The following is a 26,709-nucleotide window of genomic DNA, read 5'->3' as shown; positions in this document are numbered from 1 at the left end:
GAAAAAACCCAGCGTCTGGTTTATGTATTAAAGGGGTTCAGTCAGTTAAACCCAGTGTCTGGTTCCTGTATTAAAGGGGTTCAGTCAGATAAAACCAGAATCTTGTTCCTGTATTAAAGGGGTTCAGACAGATAAACCCAGAGTCTTGTTCCTGTATTAACGGGGTTCAGTCAGATAAACCCAGTGTCTGGTTCCTGTGTTCAAGGGGTTCAGTCAGATAAACCTAGAGTCTGATTCCTGCATTAATGGGGTTCAGTCAGATAAACCCAGTGCCTGGTTCCTGTTTTAAAGGGGTTCAGTGAGAATAAATCCAGTGTCTGGTTCCTGTATTAAAGGGGTTCAGTCAGATATACCCAGTGCCTGATTTCTGTATTAAAGGCGTTCAGTGAGAATAAACCCAGAGTCTGGTTCCTGTATTAAAGGGGTTCAGTCAGATATACCCAGAGTCTGGTTCCTGTATTAAAGGGGTTCAGACAGATAAACCAAGAGTCCGTTTCCTGTATTGAAGGTATTCAGTCAGATAAACCAAGTGATTGGTTCCTGTATTAAAGGGGTTCAGTGAGAATAAACCCAGAGTCTGGTTCCTGTGTTAAAGGGGTTCATTCAGATAAACCCAGAGTCTGGTTCCTGTATTAAAGGGGTTCAGTCAGATAAAACCAGAATCTTATTCCTTTATTAAAGGGGTTCAGACAGATGAACCCAGAGTCTTGTTCCTGTATTAAAGGGGTTCAGTCATATAAACCCAGTGTCTGGTTCCTGTTTTCAAGGGGTTCAGTCAGATAAACCCAGAGTCTGATTCCTGTATTAATGGGGTTCAGTCAGATAAACCCAGTGCCTGGTTCCTGTATTAAAGGGGTTAAGTCGGATAAACCCAGAGTCTGGTTCCTGTATTAAAGCGGTTCAGACAGATCAACCCAGATTCTGGTTCCTGTATTAATGGGGTTCAGTCAGATAATCCCAGAGTCTAATTCCTGTATTAAAGGGGTTCAGTCAGATAAACCCACAGTCTCGTTCCTGTACTAAAGGCGTTCAATCAGATAATCCCAGAGCCAGGTTCCTATATTAAAGGGGTTCAGTCAGATAATCCCAGAGTCTAATTCCTGTATTAATGGGGTTCAGTCAGATAAAGCTACAGTCTGGTTCCTGTATTAAAGGGGTTCAATCAGATAAACCGAGAGTCTGGTTCCTGTATTAAAGGGGTTCAATCTGCTAAACCCAGACTCTGGGTCCTGTATTAAAGGGGTTCAGTCAGATAAACCCATGAGTCTGGTTCCTGTAGTAAAGGGGTTCATTCAGATAAACCCAGAGACTGGTTCCTATATTAATGGGGTTCAGTCAGGTATACCCAGAGTCTGGGTCCTGTATTAAAGGGGTTCAGTCAGATAAACCCAGAGTCTAATTCCTGTATTAAAGGGGTTCAGTCAGATAAACCCACAGTCTGGTTCCTGTATAAAAGGGGTTCAGTCAGATAAACCCAGAGTCTTGTACCTGTATTAATGGGGTTCAGACAGATATACCCAGAGCCTGATTTCTGTATTAAAGGCGTTCAGTGAGAATAAACCCAGTGCCTGGTTCCTGTCTTAAAGGGGTACAGCGAGAATAAACCTAGAGTCTGGTTCCTGTATTAAAGGGGTTCAGTCAGATATACCCAGAGTCTGGTTCCTGTATTAAAGGGGTTCAGACAGATAAATCCAGAGTCCGTTTCCTGTATTGAAGGGGTTCAGTCAGATAAACCAAGTGAATGGTTCCTGTATTAAAGGGGTTCAGTGAGAATAAACCCAGAGTCTGGTTCCTGTGTTAAAGGGGTTCATTCAGATAAACCCAGAGTCTGGTTCCTGTATTAAAGGGGTTCAGTCAGATAAAACCAGAATCTTGTTCCTTTATTAAAGGGGTTCAGAAAGATGAACCCAGAGTCTTGTTCCTGTATTAGAGGGGTTCAGTCAGATAAACCCAGTTTCTGGTTCCTGTATTCAAGGGGTTCAGTCAGATAAACCCAGAGTCTGATTCCTGTATTAATGGGGTTCAGTCAGATAAACCCATGAGTCTGGTTCCTGTATTAAAGTGGTTCATTCAGATAAACCCAGAGACCTATTCCTGTATTAAAGGGGTTCAGTCAGATATACCCAGAGTCTGGTTCCTATATTAATGAGGTTCAGTCAGATATATCCAGAGTCTGGTTCCTGTATTACAAGAGTTCAGTCAGATAAACTCAGAGTCTGGTTCCTGTATTAAAGGGGTTCAGTCAGATATACCCAGAGTCTGGTTCCTGTATTAAAGGGGTTCAGTCAGGTAAACCCAGAGCCTGATTCCTGTATTAAAGGGGTTCAGTCAGATAAACCCAGAGTCTCATTCCTGTATAAAAGGGGTTCAGTCAGATAAACCCAGAGTCTTGTACCTGTCTTAAAGGGGTTCAGCGAGAATAAACCTAGAGTCTGGTTCCTGTATTAAAGGGGTTCAGTCAGATAAACCCAGAGTCTGGTTCCTCTATTAACGGGGTTCAGACAGATAAACCCAGAGTCCGTTTCCTGTATAAAAGGGGTTCAGTCAGATAAACCAAGTGATTGGTTCCTGTATTAAAGGGGTTAAGTGAGAATAAACCCAGAGTCTTGTTCCTGTATTAAAGGGGTTCATTCAGCTAAACCCAGAGTCTGGATCTTGTATTAAAGGGGTTCAGTCAGATAAACCCCGTGCCTGGTTCCTGTATTAAAGGGGTTCAGTCAGATAAATCCAGAGTCTGGATCCTGTATTAAAGGGGTTCAGACAGAACAACCCAGAGTCTGGTTCCTGTATTAAAGGGGTTCAGTCAGATAAACCCAGAGTCTTGTACCTGTATTAATGGGGTTCAGACAGATATACCCAGAGCCTGATTTCTGTATTAAAGGCTTTCAGTGAGAATAAACCCAGTGCCTGGTTCCTGTCTTAAAGGGGTACAGCGAGAATAAACCTAGAGTCTGGTTCCTGTATTAAAGGGGTTCAGTCAGATATACCCAGAGTCTGGTTCCTGTATTAAAGGGGTTCAGACAGATAAACCCAGAGTCTGATTCCTCTATTAAAGGGGTTCAGTCAGATAAACCCGCATTCTGGTTCCTGTATTAAATTTGTTCAGTCAGATATACCAAGAGCCTGGTTCCTATATTAAGGGATTCAGTCAGATAGTCCCAGAGTCTGGATCCTGTATTAAAGGGGTTCAGCCAGATAAACCCAGAGTCTTGTTCCTGTATTAATGGTGTTCATTGTGAATAAACTCAGAGTCTGGTTGCTGCATTAAAGGGATTTAGTCAGATAAACCCAGAGTCTGGTTCCTGTATTAAAGGGGTTCAATCAGATAAATCCAGAGTTTGGGTCCTGTATTAAAGGGGTTCAGTCAGATAAACCCACAGTCTGGTTCCTGTATTAAAGGGGTTCAGTCAGATAAACCCAGAGTCTGGTTCCTGTATTAAGGGGGTTCAGTGAGAATAAACCCAGCGTCTGGTTTATGTATTAAAGGGCTTCAGTCAGTTAAACCCAGTGTCTGGTTCCTGTATTAAAGGGGTTCAGTCTGATAAAACCAGAATCTTGTTCCTGTATTAAAGGGGTTCAGACAGATAAACCCAGAGTCTTGTTCCTGTATTAACGAGGTTCAGTCAGATAAACCCAGTGTCTGGTTCCTGTGTTCAAGGGGTTCAGTCAGATAAACCCAGAGTCTGATTCCTGTATTAATGGGGTTCAGTCAGATGAACCCATTGCCTGGTTCCTGTTTCAAAGGGGTTCAGTGAGAATAAATCCAGAGTCTCGTTCCTGTATTAAAGGGGTTCAGTCAGATATACCCAGAACCTGATTTCTGTATTAAAGGCATTCAGTGAGAATAAACCCCGAGTCTGGTTCCTGTATTAAAGGGGTTCAGTCAGATAAACCCAGAGTCTCATTCCTGTATTAAAGAGGTTCAGTCAGATAAACCCACATCTGGTCCCTGTATAGAAGGGGTTCAGTCAGATAAACCCAGAGTCTTGTACCTGTCTTAACGGGGTTCAGCGAGAATATACCTAGAGTCTGGTTCCTGTATTACAGGGGTTCAGTCAGATAAACCCAGAGTCTGGTTCCTGTATTAACGGGGTTCAGACAGATAAACCCAGAGTCCGTTTCCTGTATAAAAGGGGTTCAGTCAGATAAACCAAGTGATTGGTTCCTGTATTAAAGGGGTTAAGTGAGAATGAACCCAGAGTCTTGTTCCTGTATTAATGGGGTTCAGTCAGATAAACCCAGTGCCTGGTTCCTGTATTAAAGGGGTTCAGTCAGATAAACCCAGAGTCTGGTTCCTGTATTAAAGGGGTTCAGACAGAACAACCCAGAGTCTGGTTCCTGTATTAATGGGGTTCAGTCAGATAATCCCAGACTCTAATCCCTGTATTAAAGGGGGTCAGTTAGATAAACCCACAGTCTGGTTCCTGTATTAAAGGGGTTCAATCAGATAATCCCAGAGCCAGGTTCCTATACTAAACGGGTTCAGTCAGATAATCCCAGAGTCTAATTCCTTTATTAATGGGGTTCAGTCAGATAAAGCCACAGTCTAGTTCCTGTATTAAAGGGGTTCAATCAGATAAACCGAGAGTCTGGTTCCTGTATTAAAGGGGTTCAGACAGATAAACCCAGAGCCTGGTACCAGTATTAAAGGGGTTCAGTCATATATACCCAGAGCCTGGTTCCTGTCTTAAAGGGGTTCAGTGAGAATAAACCCAGAGTCTGGTTCCCGTATTAAAGGGGTTCAGTCAGATATACCGAGAGCCTGGTTACTGTATTAAAGGGGTTCAGACAGATAAACCCATAGCCTGGTTCCAGTATTAAAGGGGTTCAGTCATATATACCCAGAGCCAGGTTCCTGTATTAAGGGGGTTCAGTGAGAATAAACCCAGCGTCTGGTTTATGTATTAAAGGGGTTCAGTCAGTTAAACCCAGTGTCTGGTTCCTGTATTAAAGGGGTTCAGTCAGATAAAACCAGAATCTTGTTCCTGTATTAAAGTGGTTCAGACAGATAAACCCAGAGTCTTGTTCCTGTATTAACGGGGTTCAGTCAGATAAACCCAGTGTCTGGTTCCTGTGTTCAAGGGGTTCAGTCAGATAAACCTAGAGTCTGATTCCTGCATTAATGGGGTTCAGTCAGATAAACCCAGTGCCTGGTTCCTGTTTTAAAGGGGTTCAGTGAGAATAAATCCAGTGTCTGGTTCCTGTATTAAAGGGGTTCAGTCAGATATACCCAGTGCCTGATTTCTGTATTAAAGGCGTTCAGTGAGAATAAACCCAGAGTCTGGTTCCTGTATTAAAGGGGTTCAGTCAGATATATCCAGAGTCTGGTTCCTGTAATAAAGGGGTTCAGACAGATAAACCCAGAGTCTGGTTCCTGTATTAAAGGGGTTCAGTCAGATAAACCCAGAGTCTTAATCCTCTATTAAAGATGTTCAGTCAGATAAACCCAGAGTCTGGGTAATGTATTAAAGGGGTTAAGTCAGATAAACCCAGAGTCTGGTTCCTGTATTAAAGCAGTTCAGACAGATCAACCCAGATTCTGGTTCCTGTATTAATGGGGTTCAGTCAGATAATCCCAGAGTCTAATTCCTGTATTAAATGGGTTCAGTCAGATAAACCCACAGTCTCGTTCCTGTACTAAAGGCGTTCAGTCAGATAATCCCAGAGCCAGGTTCCTATATTAAAGGGGTTCAGTCAGATAATCCCAGAGTCTAATTCCTGTATTAATGGGGTTCAGTCAGATAAAGCTACAGTCTGGTTCCTGTATTAAAGGGGTTCAATCAGATAAACCGAGAGTCTGGTTCCTGTATTAAAGGGGATCAATCTGCTAAACCCAGACTCTGGGTCCTGTATTAAAGGGGTTCAGTCAGTTAAACCCATGAGTCTGGTTCCTGTATTAAAGGGGTTCATTCAGATAAACCCAGAGACTGGTTCCTATATTAAAGGGGTTCAGTCAGATATACCCAGAGTCTGGGTCCTGTATTAGAGGGGTTCAGTCAGATAAACCCAGAGTCTAATTCCTGTATTAAAGGGGTTCAGTCAGATAAACCCGCTGTCTGGTTCCTGTATTAAAGGGGTCCAGTCAGATCATCCCAGAGTCTAATTCCTGTATTAAAGGGGTTCAGTCAGATAAACCCACAGTCTCGTTCCTGTACTAAAGGCGTTCAATCAGATAATTCCAGAGCCAGGTTCCATATTAAAGGGGTTCAGTCAGATAATCCCAGAGTCTAATTCCTGTATTAATGGGGTTCAGTCAGATAAAGCTACAAACTGGTTCCTGTATTAAAGGGGTTCAATCAGATAAACCCAGAGTCTTGTACCTGTATTAATGGGGTTCAGACAGATATACCCAGAGCCTGATTTCTGTATTAAAGGCGTTCAGTGAGAATAAACCCAGTGCCTGGTTCCTGTCTTTAAGGGGTACAGCGAGAATAAACCTATAGTCTGGTTCCTGTATTAAAGGGGTTCAGTCAGATATACCCAGAGTCTGGTTCCTGTATTAAAGGGCTTCAGACAGATAAATCCAGAGTCCGTTTCCTGTATTGAAGGGGTTCAGTCAGATAAACCAAGTGATTGGTTCCTGTATTAAAGTGGTTCAGTGAGAATAAACCCAGAGTCTGGTTCCGGTGTTAAAGGGGTTCATTCAGATAAACCCAGAGTCTGGTTCCTGTATTAAAGGGGTTCAGTCAGATAAAACCAGAATCTTGTTCCTTTATTAAAGGGGTTCAGAAAGATGAACCCAGAGTCTTGTTCCTGTATTAGAGGGGTTCAGTCAGATAAACCCAGTGTCTGGTTCCTGTATTCAAGGGGTTCAGTCAGATAAACCCAGAGTCTGATTCCTGTATTAATGGGGTTCAGTCAGATAAAGCCAGTGCCTGGTTCCTGTATTAAAGGGGTTCAGTCAGATAAACCCAGAGTCTGGTTCCTGTACTAAAGGGGTTCAGACAGATCAACCCAGATTCTGGTTCCTGTATTAATGGGGTTCAGTCAGATAATCCCAGAGTCTAATTCCTGTATTAAAGGGGTTCAGTCAGATAAACCCACAGTTTCGTTCCAGTTTTAAAGGCGTTCAATCAGATAATCCCAGAGCCTGGTTCCAATATTAAAGGGGTTCAGTCAGATAATCCCAGAGTCTAATTCCTGTATTAATGGGGTTCAGTCAGATTAAGCCACAGTCTGGTTCCTGTATTAAAGGGGTTCAATCAGATAAACCGAGAGTCTGGTTCCTGTATTTAAGGGGTTCAATCAGCTAAACCCAGACTCTGGGTCCTGTATTAAAGGGGTTCAGTCAGATAAACCCATGAGTCTGGTTCCTGTAGTAAAGGGGTTCATTCAGATAAACCCAGAGACTGGTTCCTATATTAATGGGGTTCAGTCAGGTATACCCAGAGTCTGGGTCCTGTATTAAAGGGGTTCAGTCAGATAAACCCAGAGTCTAATTCCTGTATTAAAGGGGTTCAGTCAGATAAACCCACAGTCTGGTTCCTGTATAAAAGGGGTTCAGTCAGATAAACCCAGAGTCTTGTACCTGTATTAATGGGGTTCAGACAGATATACCCAGAGCCTGATTTCTGTATTAAAGGCGTTCAGTGAGAATAAACCCAGTGCCTGGTTCCTGTCTTAAAGGGGTACAGCGAGAATAAACCTAGAGTCTGGTTCCTGTATTAAAGGGGTTCAGTCAGATATACCCAGAGTCTGGTTCCTGTATTAAAGGGGTTCAGACAGATAAATCCAGAGTCCGTTTCCTGTATTGAAGGGGTTCAGTCAGATAAACCAAGTGATTGGTTCCTGTATTAAAGGGGTTCAGTGAGAATAAACCCAGAGTCTGGTTCCTGTGTTAAAGGGGTTCATTCAGATAAACCCAGAGTCTGGTTCCTGTATTAAAGGGGTTCAGTCAGATAAAACCAGAATCTTGTTCCTTTATTAAAGGGGTTCAGAAAGATGAACCCAGAGTCTTGTTCCTGTATTAGAGGGGTTCAGTCAGATAAACCCAGTTTCTGGTTCCTGTATTCAAGGGGTTCAGTCAGATAAACCCAGAGTCTGATTCCTGTATTAATGGGGTTCAGTCAGATAAACACAGTGCCTGGTTCCTGTATTAAAGGGGTTCAGTCAGATAAACCCAGAGTCTGGTTCCTGTATTAAAGGGGTTCAGACAGATCAACCCAGATTCTGGTTCCTGTATTAATGGGGTTCAGTCAGATAATCCCAGAGTCTAATTCCTGTATTAAAGGGGTTCAGTCAGATAAACCCACAGTCTCGTTCCTGTATTAAAGGCGTTCAATCAGATAATCCAAGAGCAAGGTTCCTATATTAAAGGGGTTCAGTCAGATAATCCCAGAGTCTGGGTCCTGTATTAAAGGGGTTCAGTCAGATAAACCCAGAGTCTAATTCCTGTATTAAAGGGGTTCAGTCAGATAAACCCACAGTCTGGTTCCTGTATAAAGGGGTTCAGTCAGATAAACCCAGACTCTTGTTCCTGTATTAATGGGGTTCAGACAGATATACCCAGAGCCTGATTTCTGTATTAAAGGCGTTCAGTGAGAATAAACCTAGTGCCTGGTTCCTGTCTTAAAGGGGTACAGCGTGAATAAACCTAGAGTCTGGTTCCTGTATTAAAGGGGTTCAGTCAGATATACCCAGAGTCTGGTTCCTGTATTAAAGGGGTTCAGACAGATAAACCCAGAGTCTGATTCCTCTATTAAAGGGGTTCAGTCAGATAAACCCGCATTCTGGTTCCTGTATTAAATTTGTTCAGTCAGATATACCAAGAGCCTGGTTCCTATATTAAGGGATTCAGTCAGATAGTCCCAGAGTCTGGATCCTGTATTAAAGGGGTTCAGCCAGATAAACCCAGAGTCTTGTTCCTGTATTAAAGGTGTTCATTGTGAATAAACTCAGAGTCTGGTTGCTGTATTAAAGGGATTTAGTCAGATAAACCCAGAGTCTGGTTCCTGTATTAAAGGGGTTCAGTCAGATAAATCCAGAGTCTGGGTCCTGTATTAAAGGGGTTCAGTCAGATAAACCCACAGTCTGGTTCCTGTATTAAAGGGGTTCAGTCAGATAATCCCAGAGTCTGATTCCTGTACTAAAGGGGTTCAGTCAGATAAACCCACAGTCTGATTCCTGTATTAAAGGGGTTCAGTCAGATAAACCCAGAGTCTGGTTCCTGTATTAAGGGGGTTCAGTGAGAATAAACCCAGCGTCTGGTTTATGTATTAAAGGGGTTCAGTCAGTTAAACCCAGTGTCTGGTTCCTGTATTCAAGGGGTTCTGTCAGATAAACCCAGTGCCTGGTTCCTGTATTAAAGGAGTTCAGTGAGAATAAACCCCGAGTCTGGTTCCTGTATTAAAGATGTTCAGTCATATATACCCAGAGCCAGGTTCCTGTATTAAGGGGGTTCAGTGAGAATAAACCCAGCGTCTGGTTTATGTATTAAAGGGGTTCAGTCAGTTAAACCCAGTGTCTGGTTCCTGTATTAAAGGGGTTCAGTCAGATAAAACCAGAATCTTGTTCCTGTATTAAAGGGGTTCAGACAGATAAACCCAGAGTCTTGTTCCTGTATTAACGTGGTTCAGTCAGATAAACCCAGTGTCTGGTTCCTGTGTGCAAGGGGTTCAGTCAGATAAACCTAGAGTCTGATTCCTGCATTATTGGGGTTCAGTCAGATAAACCCAGTGCCAGGTTCCTGTTTTAAAGGGGTTCAGTGAGAATAAATCCAGTGTCTGGTTCCTGTATTAAAGGGGTTCAGTCAGATATACCCAGGGCCTGATTTATGTATTAAAGGCGTTCAGTGAGAATAAACCCAGAGTCTGGTTCCTGTATTAAAGGGGTTCAGTCAGATATACCCAGAGTCTGGTTCCTGTATTAAAGGGGTTCAGACAGATAAACCCAGAGTCCGTTTCCTGTATTGAAGGTGTTCAGTCAGATAAACCAAGTGAATGGTTCCTGTATTAAAGGGGTTCAGTGAGAATAAACCCAGAGTCTGGTTCCTGTATTAAAGGGGTTCAGTCAGATAAAACCAGAATCTTATTCCTTTATTAAAGGGGTTCAGACAGATGAACCCAGAGTCTTGTTCCTGTATTAAAGGGGTTCAGTCAGATAAACCCAGTGTCTGGTTCCTGTATTCAAGGGGTTCAGTCAGATAATCCCAGAGTCTAATTCCTGTATTAAAGGGGTTCAGTCAGATAAACCCACAGTCTCGTTCCTGTACTAAAGGCGTTCAATCAGATAATCCAAGAGCCAGGTTCCTATATTAAAGGGGTTCAGTCAGATAATCCCAGAGTCTGGGTCCTGTATTAAAGGGGTTCAGTCAGATAAACCCAGAGTCTAATTCCTGTATTAAAGGGGTTCAGTCAGATAAACCGAGAGTCTGGTTCCTGTATAAAAGGGGTTCAGTCAGATAAACCCAGACTCTTGTTCCTGTATTAATGGGGTTCAGACAGATATACCCAGAGCCTGATTTCTGTATTAAAGGCGTTCAGTGAGAATAAACCTAGTGCCTGGTTCCTGTCTTAAAGGGGTACAGCGAGAATAAACCTAGAGTCTGGTTCCTGTATTAAAGGGGTTCAGTCAGATATACCCAGAGTCTGGTTCCTGTATTAAAGGGGTTCAGACAGATAAACCCAGAGTCTGATTCCTCTATTAAAGGGTTTCAGTCAGATAAACCCGCATTCTGGTTCCTGTATTAAATTTGTTCAGTCAGATATACCAAGAGCCTGGTTCCTATATTAAGGGATTCAGTCAGATAGTCCCAGAGTCTGGATCCTGTATTAAAGGGGTTCAGCCAGATAAACCCAGAGTCTTGTTCCTGTATTAAAGGTGTTCATTGTGAATAAACTCAGAGTCTGGTTGCTGTATTAAAGGGATTTAGTCAGATAAACCCAGAGTCTGGTTCCTGTATTAAAGCAGTTCAGACAGATCAACCCAGATTCTGGTTCCTGTATTAATGGGGTTCAGTCAGATAATCCCAGAGTCTAATTCCTGTATTAAATGGGTTCAGTCAGATAAACCCACAGTCTCGTTCCTGTACTAAAGGCGTTCAGTCAGATAATCCCAGAGCCAGGTTCCTATATTAAAGGGGTTCAGTCAGATAATCCCAGAGTCTAATTCCTGTATTAATGGGGTTCAGTCAGATAAAGCTACAGTCTGGTTCCTGTATTAAAGGGGTTCAATCAGATAAACCGAGAGTCTGGTTCCTGTATTAAAGGGGATCAATCTGCTAAACCCAGACTCTGGGTCCTGTATTAAAGGGGTTCAGTCAGTTAAACCCATGAGTCTGGTTCCTGTATTAAAGGGGTTCATTCAGATAAACCCAGAGACTGGTTCCTATATTAAAGGGGTTCAGTCAGATATACCCAGAGTCTGGGTCCTGTATTAGAGGGGTTCAGTCAGATAAACCCAGAGTCTAATTCCTGTATTAAAGGGGTTCAGTCAGATAAACCCGCTGTCTGGTTCCTGTATTAAAGGGGTCCAGTCAGATCATCCCAGAGTCTAATTCCTGTATTAAAGGGGTTCAGTCAGATAAACCCACAGTCTCGTTCCTGTACTAAAGGCGTTCAATCAGATAATTCCAGAGCCAGGTTCCATATTAAAGGGGTTCAGTCAGATAATCCCAGAGTCTAATTCCTGTATTAATGGGGTTCAGTCAGATAAAGCTACAAACTGGTTCCTGTATTAAAGGGGTTCAATCAGATAAACCCAGAGTCTTGTACCTGTATTAATGGGGTTCAGACAGATATACCCAGAGCCTGATTTCTGTATTAAAGGCGTTCAGTGAGAATAAACCCAGTGCCTGGTTCCTGTCTTTAAGGGGTACAGCGAGAATAAACCTATAGTCTGGTTCCTGTATTAAAGGGGTTCAGTCAGATATACCCAGAGTCTGGTTCCTGTATTAAAGGGCTTCAGACAGATAAATCCAGAGTCCGTTTCCTGTATTGAAGGGGTTCAGTCAGATAAACCAAGTGATTGGTTCCTGTATTAAAGTGGTTCAGTGAGAATAAACCCAGAGTCTGGTTCCGGTGTTAAAGGGGTTCATTCAGATAAACCCAGAGTCTGGTTCCTGTATTAAAGGGGTTCAGTCAGATAAAACCAGAATCTTGTTCCTTTATTAAAGGGGTTCAGAAAGATGAACCCAGAGTCTTGTTCCTGTATTAGAGGGGTTCAGTCAGATAAACCCAGTGTCTGGTTCCTGTATTCAAGGGGTTCAGTCAGATAAACCCAGAGTCTGATTCCTGTATTAATGGGGTTCAGTCAGATAAAGCCAGTGCCTGGTTCCTGTATTAAAGGGGTTCAGTCAGATAAACCCAGAGTCTGGTTCCTGTACTAAAGGGGTTCAGACAGATCAACCCAGATTCTGGTTCCTGTATTAATGGGGTTCAGTCAGATAATCCCAGAGTCTAATTCCTGTATTAAAGGGGTTCAGTCAGATAAACCCACAGTTTCGTTCCAGTTTTAAAGGCGTTCAATCAGATAATCCCAGAGCCTGGTTCCAATATTAAAGGGGTTCAGTCAGATAATCCCAGAGTCTAATTCCTGTATTAATGGGGTTCAGTCAGATTAAGCCACAGTCTGGTTCCTGTATTAAAGGGGTTCAATCAGATAAACCGAGAGTCTGGTTCCTGTATTTAAGGGGTTCAATCAGCTAAACCCAGACTCTGGGTCCTGTATTAAAGGGGTTCAGTCAGATAAACCCATGAGTCTGGTTCCTGTAGTAAAGGGGTTCATTCAGATAAACCCAGAGACTGGTTCCTATATTAATGGGGTTCAGTCAGGTATACCCAGAGTCTGGGTCCTGTATTAAAGGGGTTCAGTCAGATAAACCCAGAGTCTAATTCCTGTATTAAAGGGGTTCAGTCAGATAAACCCACAGTCTGGTTCCTGTATAAAAGGGGTTCAGTCAGATAAACCCAGAGTCTTGTACCTGTATTAATGGGGTTCAGACAGATATACCCAGAGCCTGATTTCTGTATTAAAGGCGTTCAGTGAGAATAAACCCAGTGCCTGGTTCCTGTCTTAAAGGGGTACAGCGAGAATAAACCTAGAGTCTGGTTCCTGTATTAAAGGGGTTCAGTCAGATATACCCAGAGTCTGGTTCCTGTATTAAAGGGGTTCAGACAGATAAATCCAGAGTCCGTTTCCTGTATTGAAGGGGTTCAGTCAGATAAACCAAGTGATTGGTTCCTGTATTAAAGGGGTTCAGTGAGAATAAACCCAGAGTCTGGTTCCTGTGTTAAAGGGGTTCATTCAGATAAACCCAGAGTCTGGTTCCTGTATTAAAGGGGTTCAGTCAGATAAAACCAGAATCTTGTTCCTTTATTAAAGGGGTTCAGAAAGATGAACCCAGAGTCTTGTTCCTGTATTAGAGGGGTTCAGTCAGATAAACCCAGTTTCTGGTTCCTGTATTCAAGGGGTTCAGTCAGATAAACCCAGAGTCTGATTCCTGTATTAATGGGGTTCAGTCAGATAAACACAGTGCCTGGTTCCTGTATTAAAGGGGTTCAGTCAGATAAACCCAGAGTCTGGTTCCTGTATTAAAGGGGTTCAGACAGATCAACCCAGATTCTGGTTCCTGTATTAATGGGGTTCAGTCAGATAATCCCAGAGTCTAATTCCTGTATTAAAGGGGTTCAGTCAGATAAACCCACAGTCTCGTTCCTGTATTAAAGGCGTTCAATCAGATAATCCAAGAGCAAGGTTCCTATATTAAAGGGGTTCAGTCAGATAATCCCAGAGTCTGGGTCCTGTATTAAAGGGGTTCAGTCAGATAAACCCAGAGTCTAATTCCTGTATTAAAGGGGTTCAGTCAGATAAACCCACAGTCTGGTTCCTGTATAAAGGGGTTCAGTCAGATAAACCCAGACTCTTGTTCCTGTATTAATGGGGTTCAGACAGATATACCCAGAGCCTGATTTCTGTATTAAAGGCGTTCAGTGAGAATAAACCTAGTGCCTGGTTCCTGTCTTAAAGGGGTACAGCGTGAATAAACCTAGAGTCTGGTTCCTGTATTAAAGGGGTTCAGTCAGATATACCCAGAGTCTGGTTCCTGTATTAAAGGGGTTCAGACAGATAAACCCAGAGTCTGATTCCTCTATTAAAGGGGTTCAGTCAGATAAACCCGCATTCTGGTTCCTGTATTAAATTTGTTCAGTCAGATATACCAAGAGCCTGGTTCCTATATTAAGGGATTCAGTCAGATAGTCCCAGAGTCTGGATCCTGTATTAAAGGGGTTCAGCCAGATAAACCCAGAGTCTTGTTCCTGTATTAAAGGTGTTCATTGTGAATAAACTCAGAGTCTGGTTGCTGTATTAAAGGGATTTAGTCAGATAAACCCAGAGTCTGGTTCCTGTATTAAAGGGGTTCAGTCAGATAAATCCAGAGTCTGGGTCCTGTATTAAAGGGGTTCAGTCAGATAAACCCACAGTCTGGTTCCTGTATTAAAGGGGTTCAGTCAGATAATCCCAGAGTCTGATTCCTGTACTAAAGGGGTTCAGTCAGATAAACCCACAGTCTGATTCCTGTATTAAAGGGGTTCAGTCAGATAAACCCAGAGTCTGGTTCCTGTATTAAGGGGGTTCAGTGAGAATAAACCCAGCGTCTGGTTTATGTATTAAAGGGGTTCAGTCAGTTAAACCCAGTGTCTGGTTCCTGTATTCAAGGGGTTCTGTCAGATAAACCCAATGCCTGGTTCCTGTATTAAAGGAGTTCAGTGAGAATAAACCCCGAGTCTGGTTCCTGTATTAAAGATGTTCAGTCATATATACCCAGAGCCAGGTTCCTGTATTAAGGGGGTTCAGTGAGAATAAACCCAGCGTCTGGTTTATGTATTAAAGGGGTTCAGTCAGTTAAACCCAGTGTCTGGTTCCTGTATTAAAGGGGTTCAGTCAGATAAAACCAGAATCTTGTTCCTGTATTAAAGGGGTTCAGACAGATAAACCCAGAGTCTTGTTCCTGTATTAACGTGGTTCAGTCAGATAAACCCAGTGTCTGGTTCCTGTGTGCAAGGGGTTCAGTCAGATAAACCTAGAGTCTGATTCCTGCATTATTGGGGTTCAGTCAGATAAACCCAGTGCCAGGTTCCTGTTTTAAAGGGGTTCAGTGAGAATAAATCCAGTGTCTGGTTCCTGTATTAAAGGGGTTCAGTCAGATATACCCAGGGCCTGATTTATGTATTAAAGGCGTTCAGTGAGAATAAACCCAGAGTCTGGTTCCTGTATTAAAGGGGTTCAGTCAGATATACCCAGAGTCTGGTTCCTGTATTAAAGGGGTTCAGACAGATAAACCCAGAGTCCGTTTCCTGTATTGAAGGTGTTCAGTCAGATAAACCAAGTGAATGGTTCCTGTATTAAAGGGGTTCAGTGAGAATAAACCCAGAGTCTGGTTCCTGTATTAAAGGGGTTCAGTCAGATAAAACCAGAATCTTATTCCTTTATTAAAGGGGTTCAGACAGATGAACCCAGAGTCTTGTTCCTGTATTAAAGGGGTTCAGTCAGATAAACCCAGTGTCTGGTTCCTGTATTCAAGGGGTTCAGTCAGATAATCCCAGAGTCTAATTCCTGTATTAAAGGGGTTCAGTCAGATAAACCCACAGTCTCGTTCCTGTACTAAAGGCGTTCAATCAGATAATCCAAGAGCCAGGTTCCTATATTAAAGGGGTTCAGTCAGATAATCCCAGAGTCTGGGTCCTGTATTAAAGGGGTTCAGTCAGATAAACCCAGAGTCTAATTCCTGTATTAAAGGGGTTCAGTCAGATAAACCGAGAGTCTGGTTCCTGTATAAAAGGGGTTCAGTCAGATAAACCCAGACTCTTGTTCCTGTATTAATGGGGTTCAGACAGATATACCCAGAGCCTGATTTCTGTATTAAAGGCGTTCAGTGAGAATAAACCTAGTGCCTGGTTCCTGTCTTAAAGGGGTACAGCGAGAATAAACCTAGAGTCTGGTTCCTGTATTAAAGGGGTTCAGTCAGATATACCCAGAGTCTGGTTCCTGTATTAAAGGGGTTCAGACAGATAAACCCAGAGTCTGATTCCTCTATTAAAGGGTTTCAGTCAGATAAACCCGCATTCTGGTTCCTGTATTAAATTTGTTCAGTCAGATATACCAAGAGCCTGGTTCCTATATTAAGGGATTCAGTCAGATAGTCCCAGAGTCTGGATCCTGTATTAAAGGGGTTCAGCCAGATAAACCCAGAGTCTTGTTCCTGTATTAAAGGTGTTCATTGTGAATAAACTCAGAGTCTGGTTGCTGTATTAAAGGGATTTAGTCAGATAAACCCAGAGTCTGGTTCCTGTATTAAAGGGGTTCAGTCAGATAAATCCAGAGTCTGGGTCCTGTATTAAAGGGGTTCAGTCAGATAAACCCACAGTCTGGTTCCTGTATTAAAGGGGTTCAGTCAGATAATCCCAGAGTCTGATTCCTGTACTAAAGGGGTTCAGTCAGATAAACCCACAGTCTGATTCCTGTATTAAAGGGGTTCAGTCAGATATACCCAGAGCCTGGATCCTGTATTAAAAGGGTGCCGACAGATAAACCCAGAGTCTGGTTCCTTTATTAAAGGGGTTCAGTCAAATAAACCCAGAGACTGGTTCCTGTATTAAAGGGGTACAGTCAGATAAACCCAGAGTCTGGTTCCTGTATTAAGGAGGTTCAGTGAGAATAAACCCAGCGTCTGGTTTATGTATTAAAGGGGTTCAGTCAGTTAAACCCAGTGTCTGGTTCCTGTATTAATGGGGTTCAGTCAGATAAAACCAGAATCTTGTTCCTGTATTAAAGGGGTTCAGACAGATAAACCCAGAGTCTTGTTCCTGTATTAACGGGGTTCAGTCAGATAAACCCAGTGTCTGGTTCCTGTGTTCAAGGGGTTCAGTCAGATAAACCTAGAGTCTGATTCCTGCATTAAATGGGTTCAGTCAGATAAACCCAGTGCCTGGTTCCTGTATTAAAGGGGTTCAGACAGATAAACCCAGAGTCCGTTTCCTGTATTGAAGGTGTTCAGTCAGATAAACCAAGTGATTGGTTCCTGTATTAAAGGGGTTCAGTGAGAATAAACCCAGAGTCTGGTTCCTGTGTTAAAGGGGTTCATTCAGATTAACCCAGAGTCTGGTTCCTGTATTAAAGGGGTTCAGTCAGATAAAACCAGAATCTTAATCCTTTATTAAAGGTGTTCAGACAGATGAACCCAGAGTCTTGTTCCTGTATTAAAGGGGTTCAGTCAGATAAACCCAGTGTCTGGTTCCTGTATTCAAGGGGTTCTGTCAGATAAACCCAGTGCCTGGTTCCTGTATTAAAGGAGTTCAGTGAGAATAAACCCCGAGTCTGGTTCCTGTATTAAAGATGTTCAGTCATATATACCCAGAGCCAGGTTCCTGTATTAAGGGGGTTCAGTGAGAATAAACCCAGCGTCTGGTTTATGTATTAAAGGGGTTCAGTCAGTTAAACCCAGTGTCTGGTTCCTGTATTAAAGGGGTTCAGTCAGATAAAACCAGAATCTTGTTCCTGTATTAAAGGGGTTCAGACAGATAAACCCAGAGTCTTGTTCCTGTATTAACGTGGTTCAGTCAGATAAACCCAGTGTCTGGTTCCTGTGTGCAAGGGGTTCAGTCAGATAAACCTAGAGTCTGATTCCTGCATTATTGGGGTTCAGTCAGATAAACCCAGTGCCAGGTTCCTGTTTTAAAGGGGTTCAGTGAGAATAAATCCAGTGTCTGGTTCCTGTATTAAGGGGGTTCAGTCAGATATACCCAGGGCCTGATTTATGTATTAAAGGCGTTCAGTGAGAATATACCCATAGTCTGGTTCCTGTATTAAAGGGGTTCAGTCAGATATACCCAGAGTCTGGTTCCTGTATTAAAGGGGTTCAGACAGATAAACCCCGAGTCCGTTTCCTGTATTGAAGGTGTTCAGTCAGATAAACCAAGTGAATGGTTCCTGTATTAAAGGGGTTCAGTGAGAATAAACCCAGAGTCTGGTTCCTGTATTAAAGGGGTTCAGTCAGATAAAAACCAGAATCTTATTCCTTTATTAAAGGGGTTCAGACAGATGAACCCAGAGTCTTGTTCCTGTATTAAAGGGGTTCAGTCAGATAAACCCAGTGTCTGGTTCCTGTATTCAAGGGGTTCAGTCAGATAATCCCAGAGTCTAATTCCTGTATTAAAGGGGTTCAGTCAGATAAACCCACAGTCTCGTTCCTGTACTAAAGGCGTTCAATCAGATAATCCCAGAGCCAGGTTCCTATATTAAAGGGGTTCAGTCAGATAATCCCAGAGTCTAATTCCTGTATTAATGGGGTTCAGTCAGATAAAGCTACAGTCTGGTTCCTGTATTAAAGGGGTTCAATCAGATAAACCGAGAGTCTGGTTCCTGTATTAAAGGGGTTCAGTCTGCTAAACCCAGACTCTGGGTCCTGTATTAAAGGGGTTCAGTCAGATAAACCCATGAGTCTGGTTCCTGTATTAACGGGGATCATTCAGATAAACCCAGAGACTGGTTCCTATATTAAAGGGGTTCCGTCAGATATACACAGAGTCTGGGTCCTGTATTAAAGGGGTTCAGTCAGATAAACCCACAGTCTGGTTCCTGTATAAAAGGGGTTCAGTCAGATAAACCCAGACTCTTGTTCCTGTATTAATGGGGTTCAGACAGATATACCCAGAGCCTGATTTCTGTATTAAAGGCGTTCAGTGAGAATAAACCTAGTGCCTGGTTCCTGTCTTAAAGGGGTACAGCGAGAATAAACCTAGAGTCTGGTTCCTGTATTAAAGGGGTTCAGTCAGATATACCCAGAGTCTGGTTCCTGTATTAAAGGGGTTCAGACAGATAAACCCAGAGTCTGATTCCTCTATTAAAGGGGTTCAGTCAGATAAACCCGCATTCTGGTTCCTGTATTAAATTTGTTCAGTCAGATATACCAAGAGCCTGGTTCCTATATTAAGGGATTCAGTCAGATAGTCCCAGAGTCTGGATCCTGTATTAAAGGGGTTCAGCCAGATAAACCCAGAGTCTTGTTCCTGTATTAAAGGTGTTCATTGTGAATAAACTCAGAGTCTGGTTGCTGTATTAAAGGGATTTAGTCAGATAAACCCTGAGTCTGGTTCCTGTATTAAAGGGGTTCAGTCAGATAAATCCAGAGTCTGGGTCCTGTATTAAAGGGGTTCAGTCAGATAAACCCACAGTCTGGTTCCTGTATTAAAGGGGTTCAGTCAGATAATCCCAGAGTCTGATTCCTGTACTAAAGGGGTTCAGTCAGATAAACCCACAGTCTGATTCCTGTATTAAAGGGGTTCAGTCAGATATACCCAGAGCCTGGATCCTGTATTAAAAGGGTGCAGACAGATAAACACAGAGTCTGGTTCCTTTATTAAAGGGGTTCAGTCAAATAAACCCCGAGACTGGTTCCTGTATTAAAGGGCTTCAGTCAGATAAACCCAGAGTCTGGTTCCTGTATTAAGGGGGTTCAGTGAGAATAAACCCAGCGTCTGGTTTATGTATTAAAGGGGTTCAGTCAGTTAAACCCAGTGTCTGGTTCCTGTATTAAAGGGGTTCAGTCTGATAAAACCAGAATCTTGTTCCTGTATTAAAGGGGTTCAGACAGATAAACCCAGAGTCTTGTTCCTGTATTAACGAGGTTCAGTCAGATAAACCCAGTGTCTGGTTCCTGTGTTCAAGGGGTTCAGTCAGATAAACCCAGAGTCTGATTCCTGTATTAATGGGGTTCAGTCAGATGAACCCATTGCCTGGTTCCTGTTTCAAAGGGGTTCAGTGAGAATAAATCCAGAGTCTCGTTCCTGTATTAAAGGGGTTCAGTCAGATATACCCAGAACCTGATTTCTGTATTAAAGGCATTCAGTGAGAATAAACCCCGAGTCTGGTTCCTGTATTAAAGGGGTTCAGTCAGATAAACCCAGAGTCTCATTCCTGTATTAAAGGGGTTCAGTCAGATAAACCCACAGTCTGGTTCCTGTATAAAAGGGGTTCAGTCAGATAAACCCAGAGTCTTGTACCTGTCTTAAAGGGGTTCAGCGAGAATAAACCTAGAGTCTGGTTCCTGTATTAAAGGGGTTCAGTCAGATAAACCCAGAGTCTGGTTCCTGTATTAACGGGGTTCAGACAGATAAACCCAGAGTCCGTTTCCTGTATAAAAGGGGTTCAGTCAGATAAACCAAGTGATTGGTTCCTGTATTAAAGGGGTTAAGTGAGAATAAACCCAGAGTCTTGTTCCTGTATTAAAGGGGTTCAGTCAGATAAACCCAGAGTCTGGATCCTGTATTAAAAGGGTTCAGTCAGATAAAACCAGAATCTTTTTCCTTTATTAAAGGGGTTCAGACAGATGAACCCAGAGTCTTGTTCCTGTATTAAAGGGGTTCCGTCAGATAAACCCAGTGTCTGGTTCCTATATTCACGGGGTTCAGTCAGATAATCCCAGAGCCTGATTCCTGTATTAATGGGGTTCAGTCAGATAAACCCAGTGCCTGGTTCCTGTATTAAAGGGGTTCAGTCAGATAAACCCAGAGTCTGGTTCCTGTATTAAAGGGGTTCAGACAGAACAACCCAGAGTCTGGTTCCTGTATTAATGTGGTTCAGTCAGATAATCCCAGACTCTAATCCCTGCATTAAAGGGGTTCAGTTAGATAAACCCACAGTCTGGTTCCTGTATTAAAGGGGTTCAATCAGATAATCCCAGAGCCAGGTTCCTATACTAAAGGGGTTCAGTCAGATAATCCCAGAGTCTAATTCCTTTATTAATGGGGTTTAGTCAGATAAAGCCACAGTCTAGTTCCTGTATTAAAGGGGTTCAATCAGATAAACCGAGAGTCTGGTGCCTGTATTAAAGGGGTTCAGACAGATAAACCCAGAGCCTGGTACCAGTATTAAAGGGGTTCAGTCATATATACCCAGAGCCTGGTTCCTGTCTTAAAGGGGTTCAGTGAGAATAAACCCAGAGTCTGGTTCCCGTATTAAAGGGGTTCAGTCAGATATACCGAGAGCCTGGTTACTGTATTAAAGGGGTTCAGACAGATAAACCCAGAGCCTGGTTCCAGTATTAAAGGGGTTCAGTCATATATACCCAGAGCCAGGTTCCTGTATTAAGGGGGTTCAGTGAGAAAAAACCCAGCGTCTGGTTTATGTATTAAAGGGGTTCAGTCAGTTAAACCCAGTGTCTGGTTCCTGTATTAAAGGGGTTCAGTCAGATAAAACCAGAATCTTGTTCCTGTATTAAAGGGGTTCAGACAGATAAACCCAGAGTCTTGTTCCTGTATTAACGGGGTTCAGTCAGATAAACCCAGTGTCTGGTTCCTGTGTTCAAGGGGTTCAGTCAGATAAACCTAGAGTCTGATTCCTGCATTAATGGGGTTCAGTCAGATAAACCCAGTGCCTGGTTCCTGTTTTAAAGGGGTTCAGTGAGAATAAATCCAGTGTCTGGTTCCTGTATTAAAGGGGTTCAGTCAGATATACCCAGTGCCTGATTTCTGTATTAAAGGCGTTCAGTGAGAATAAACCCAGAGTCTGGTTCCTGTATTAAAGGGGTTCAGTCAGATATACCCAGAGTCTGGTTCCTGTATTAAAGGGGTTCAGACAGATAAACCAAGAGTCCGTTTCCTGTATTGAAGGTATTCAGTCAGATAAACCAAGTGATTGGTTCCTGTATTAAAGGGGTTCAGTGAGAATAAACCCAGAGTCTGGTTCCTGTGTTAAAGGGGTTCATTCAGATAAACCCAGAGTCTGGTCCCTGTATTAAAGGGGTTCAGTCAGATAAAACCAGAATCTTATTCCTTTATTAAAGGGGTTCAGACAGATGAACCCAGAGTCTTGTTCCTGTATTAAAGGGGTTCAGTCAGATAAACCCAGTGTCTGGTTCCTGTTTTCAAGGGGTTCAGTCAGATAAACCCAGAGTCTGATTCCTGTATTAATGGGGTTCAGTCAGATAAACCCAGTTGCTGGTTCCTGTATTAAAGGGGTTAAGTCGGATAAACCCAGAGTCTGGTTCCTGTATTAAAGCGGTTCAGACAGATCAACCCAGATTCTGGTTCCTGTATTAATGGGGTTCAGTCAGATAATCCCAGAGTCTAATTCCTGTATTAAAGGGGTTCAGTCAGATAAACCCACAGTCTCGTTCCTGTACTAAAGGCGTTCAATCAGATAATCCCAGAGCCAGGTTCCTATATTAAAGGGGTTCAGTCAGATAATCCCAGAGTCTAATTCCTGTATTAATGGGGTTCAGTCAGATAAAGCTACAGTCTGGTTCCTGTATTAAAGGGGTTCAATCAGATAAACCGAGAGTCTGGTTCCTGTATTAAAGGGGTTCAATCTGCTAAACCCAGACTCTGGGTCCTGTATTAAAGGGGTTCAGTCAGATAAACCCATGAGTCTGGTTCCTGTAGTAAAGGGGTTCATTCAGATAAACCCAGAGACTGGTTCCTATATTAATGGGGTTCAGTCAGGTATACCCAGAGTCTGGGTCCTGTATTAAAGGGGTTCAGTCAGATAAACCCAGAGTCTAATTCCTGTATTAAAGGGGTTCAGTCAGATAAACCCACAGTCTGGTTCCTGTATAAAAGGGGTTCAGTCAGATAAACCCAGAGTCTTGTACCTGTATTAATGGGGTTCAGACAGATATACCCAGAGCCTGATTTCTGTATTAAAGGCGTTCAGTGAGAATAAACCCAGTGCCTGGTTCCTGTCTTAAAGGGGTACAGCGAGAATAAACCTAGAGTCTGGTTCCTGTATTAAAGGGGTTCAGTCAGATATACCCAGAGTCTGGTTCCTGTATTAAAGGGGTTCAGACAGATAAATCTAGAGTCCGTTTCCTGTATTGAAGGGGTTCAGTCAGATAAACCAAGTGAATGGTTCCTGTATTAAAGGGGTTCAGTGAGAATAAACCCAGAGTCTGGTTCCTGTGTTAAAGGGGTTCATTCAGATAAACGCAGAGTCTGGTTCCTGTATTAAAGGGGTTCAGTCAGATAAAACCAGAATCTTGTTCCTTTATTAAAGGGGTTCAGAAAGATGAACCCAGAGTCTTGTTCCTGTATTAGAGGGGTTCAGTCAGATAAACCCAGTTTCTGGTTCCTGTATTCAAGGGGTTCAGTCAGATAAACCCAGAGTCTGATTCCTGTATTAATGGGGTTCAGTCAGATAAACCCATGAGTCTGGTTCCTGTATTAAAGTGGTTCATTCAGATAAACCCAGAGACCTATTCCTGTATTAAAGGGGTTCAGTCAGATATACCCAGAGTCTGGTTCCTATATTAAAGAGGTTCAGTCAGATATATCCAGAGTCTGGTTCCTGTATTACAAGAGTTCAGTCAGATAAACTCAGAGTCTGGTTCCTGTATTAAAGGGGTTCAGTCAGATATACCCAGAGTCTGGTTCCTGTATTAAAGGGGTTCAGTCAGGTAAACCCAGAGCCTGATTCCTGTATTAAAGGGGTTCAGTCAGATAAACCCAGAGTCTCATTCCTGTATAAAAGGGGTTCAGTCAGATAAACCCAGAGTCTTGTACCTGTCTTGAAGGGGTTCAGCGAGAATAAACCTAGAGTCTGGTTCCTGTATTAAAGGGGTTCAGTCAGATAAACCCAGAGTCTGGTTCCTCTATTAACGGGGTTCAGACAGATAAACCCAGAGTCCGTTTCCTGTATAAAAGGGGTTCAGTCAGATAAACCAAGTGATTGGTTCCTGTATTAAAGGGGTTAAGTGAGAATAAACCCAGAGTCTTGTTCCTGTATTAAAGGGGTTCATTCAGATAAACCCAGAGTCTGGATCTTGTATTAAAGGGGTTCAGTCAGATAAACCCCGTGCCTGGTTCCTGTATTAAAGGGGTTCAGTCAGATAAATCCAGAGTCTGGATCCTGTATTAAAGGGGTTCAGACAGAACAACCCAGAGTCTGGTTCCTGTATTAAAGGGGTTCAGTCAGATAAACCCAGAGTCTTGTACCTGTATTAATGGGGTTCAGACAGATATACCCAGAGCCTGATTTCTGTATTAAAGGCTTTCAGTGAGAATAAACCCAGTGCCTGGTTCCTGTCTTAAAGGGGTACAGCGAGAATAAACCTAGAGTCTGGTTCCTGTATTAAAGGGGTTCAGTCAGATATACCCAGAGTCTGGTTCCTGTATTAAAGGGGTTCAGACAGATAAACCCGAGTCTGATTCCTCTATTAAAGGGGTTCAGTCAGATAAACCCGCATTCTGTTTCCTGTATTAAATTTGTTCAGTCAGATATACCAAGAGCCTGGTTCCTATATTAAGGGATTCAGTCAGATAGTCCCAGAGTCTGGATCCTGTATTAAAGGGGTTCAGCCAGATAAACCCAGAGTCTTGTTCCTGTATTAATGGTGTTCATTGTGAATAAACTCAGAGTCTGGTTGCTGCATTAAAGGGATTTAGTCAGATAAACCCAGAGTCTGGTTCCTGTATTAAAGGGGTTCAATCAGATAAATCCAGAGTTTGGGTCCTGTATTAAAGGGGTTCAGTCAGATAAACCCACAGTCTGGTTCCTGTATTAAAGGGGTTCAGTCAGATAATCCCAGAGTCTGATTCCTGTACTAATGGGGTTCAGTCAGATAAACCCACAGTCTGATTCCTGTATTAAAGGGGTTCAGTCAGATATACCCAGAGCCTGGATCCTGTATTAAAAGGGTGCAGACAGATAAACCCAGAGTCTGGTTCCTTTATTAAAGGGGTTCAGTCAAATAAACCCAGAGACTGGTTCCTGTATTAAAGGGGTTCAGTCAGATAAACCCAGAGTCTGGTTCCTGTATTAAGGGGGTTCAGTGAGAATAAACCCAGCGTCTGGTTTATGTATTAAAGGGCTTCAGTCAGTTAAACCCAGTGTCTGGTTCCTGTATTAAAGGGGTTCAGTCTGATAAAACCAGAATCTTGTTCCTGTATTAAAGGGGTTCAGACAGATAAACCCAGAGTCTTGTTCCTGTATTAACGGGGTTCAGTCAGATAAACCCAGTGTCTGGTTCCTGTGTTCAAGGGGTTCAGTCAGATAAACCCAGAGTCTGATTCCTGTAGTAATGGGGTTCAGTCAGATGAACCCAGTGCCTGGTTCCTGTTTCAAAGGGGTTCAGTGAGAATAAATCCAGAGTCTCGTTCCTGTATTAAAGGGGTTCAGTCAGATATACCCAGAACCTGATTTCTGTATTAAAGGCATTCAGTGAGAATAAACCCCGAGTCTGGTTCCTGTATTAAAGGGGTTCAGTCAGATAAACCCAGAGTCTCATTCCTGTATTAAAGAGGTTCAGTCAGATAAACCCACATCTGGTCCCTGTATAGAAGGGGTTCAGTCAGATAAACCCAGAGTCTTGTACCTGTCTTAACGGGGTTCAGCGAGAATATACCTAGAGTCTGGTTCCTGTATTACAGGGGTTCAGTCAGATAAACCCAGAGTCTGGTTCCTGTATTAACGGGGTTCAGACAGATAAACCCAGAGTCCGTTTCCTGTATAAAAGGGGTTCAGTCAGATAAACCAAGTGATTGGTTCCTGTATTAAAGGGGTTAAGTGAGAATGAACCCAGAGTCTTGTTCCTGTATTAATGGGGTTCAGTCAGATAAACCCAGTGCCTGGTTCCTGTATTAAAGGGGTTCAGTCAGATAAACCCAGAGTCTGGTTCCTGTATTAAAGGGGTTCAGACAGAACAACCCAGAGTCTGGTTCCTGTATTAATGGGGTTCAGTCAGATAATCCCAGACTCTAATCCCTGTATTAAAGGGGGTCAGTTAGATAAACCCACAGTCTGGTTCCTGTATTAAAGGGGTTCAATCAGATAATCCCAGAGCCAGGTTCCTATACTAAACGGGTTCAGTCAGATAATCCCAGAGTCTAATTCCTTTATTAATGGGGTTCAGTCAGATAAAGCCACAGTCTAGTTCCTGTATTAAAGGGGTTCAATCAGATAAACCGAGAGTCTGGTTCCTGTATTAAAGGGGTTCAGACAGATAAACCCAGAGCCTGGTACCAGTATTAAAGGGGTTCAGTCATATATACCCAGAGCCTGGTTCCTGTCTTAAAGGGGTTCAGTGAGAATAAACCCAGAGTCTGGTTCCCGTATTAAAGGGGTTCAGTCAGATATACCGAGAGCCTGGTTACTGTATTAAAGGGGTTCAGACAGATAAACCCATAGCCTGGTTCCAGTATTAAAGGGGTTCAGTCATATATACCCAGAGCCAGGTTCCTGTATTAAGGGGGTTCAGTGAGAATAAACCCAGCGTCTGGTTTATGTATTAAAGGGGTTCAGTCAGTTAAACCCAGTGTCTGGTTCCTGTATTAAAGGGGTTCAGTCAGATAAAACCAGAATCTTGTTCCTGTATTAAAGTGGTTCAGACAGATAAACCCAGAGTCTTGTTCCTGTATTAACGGGGTTCAGTCAGATAAACCCAGTGTCTGGTTCCTGTGTTCAAGGGGTTCAGTCAGATAAACCTAGAGTCTGATTCCTGCATTAATGGGGTTCAGTCAGATAAACCCAGTGCCTGGTTCCTGTTTTAAAGGGGTTCAGTGAGAATAAATCCAGTGTCTGGTTCCTGTATTAAAGGGGTTCAGTCAGATATACCCAGTGCCTGATTTCTGTATTAAAGGCGTTCAGTGAGAATAAACCCAGAGTCTGGTTCCTGTATTAAAGGGGTTCAGTCAGATATACCCAGAGTCTGGTTCCTGTAATAAAGGGGTTCAGACAGATAAACCCAGAGTCCGTTTTTAGTATTGAAGGTGTTCAGTCAGA

The sequence above is a fragment of the Cetorhinus maximus genome, unplaced genomic scaffold, assembly GCF_964194155.1.
Source record: "Cetorhinus maximus unplaced genomic scaffold, sCetMax3.hap1.1 HAP1_SCAFFOLD_477, whole genome shotgun sequence".
Lineage (NCBI taxonomy): Eukaryota > Metazoa > Chordata > Chondrichthyes > Lamniformes > Cetorhinidae > Cetorhinus > Cetorhinus maximus.
The sequence above is the reverse complement of the archived record's forward strand: the minus strand, read 5'-3'. Positions refer to the sequence as shown.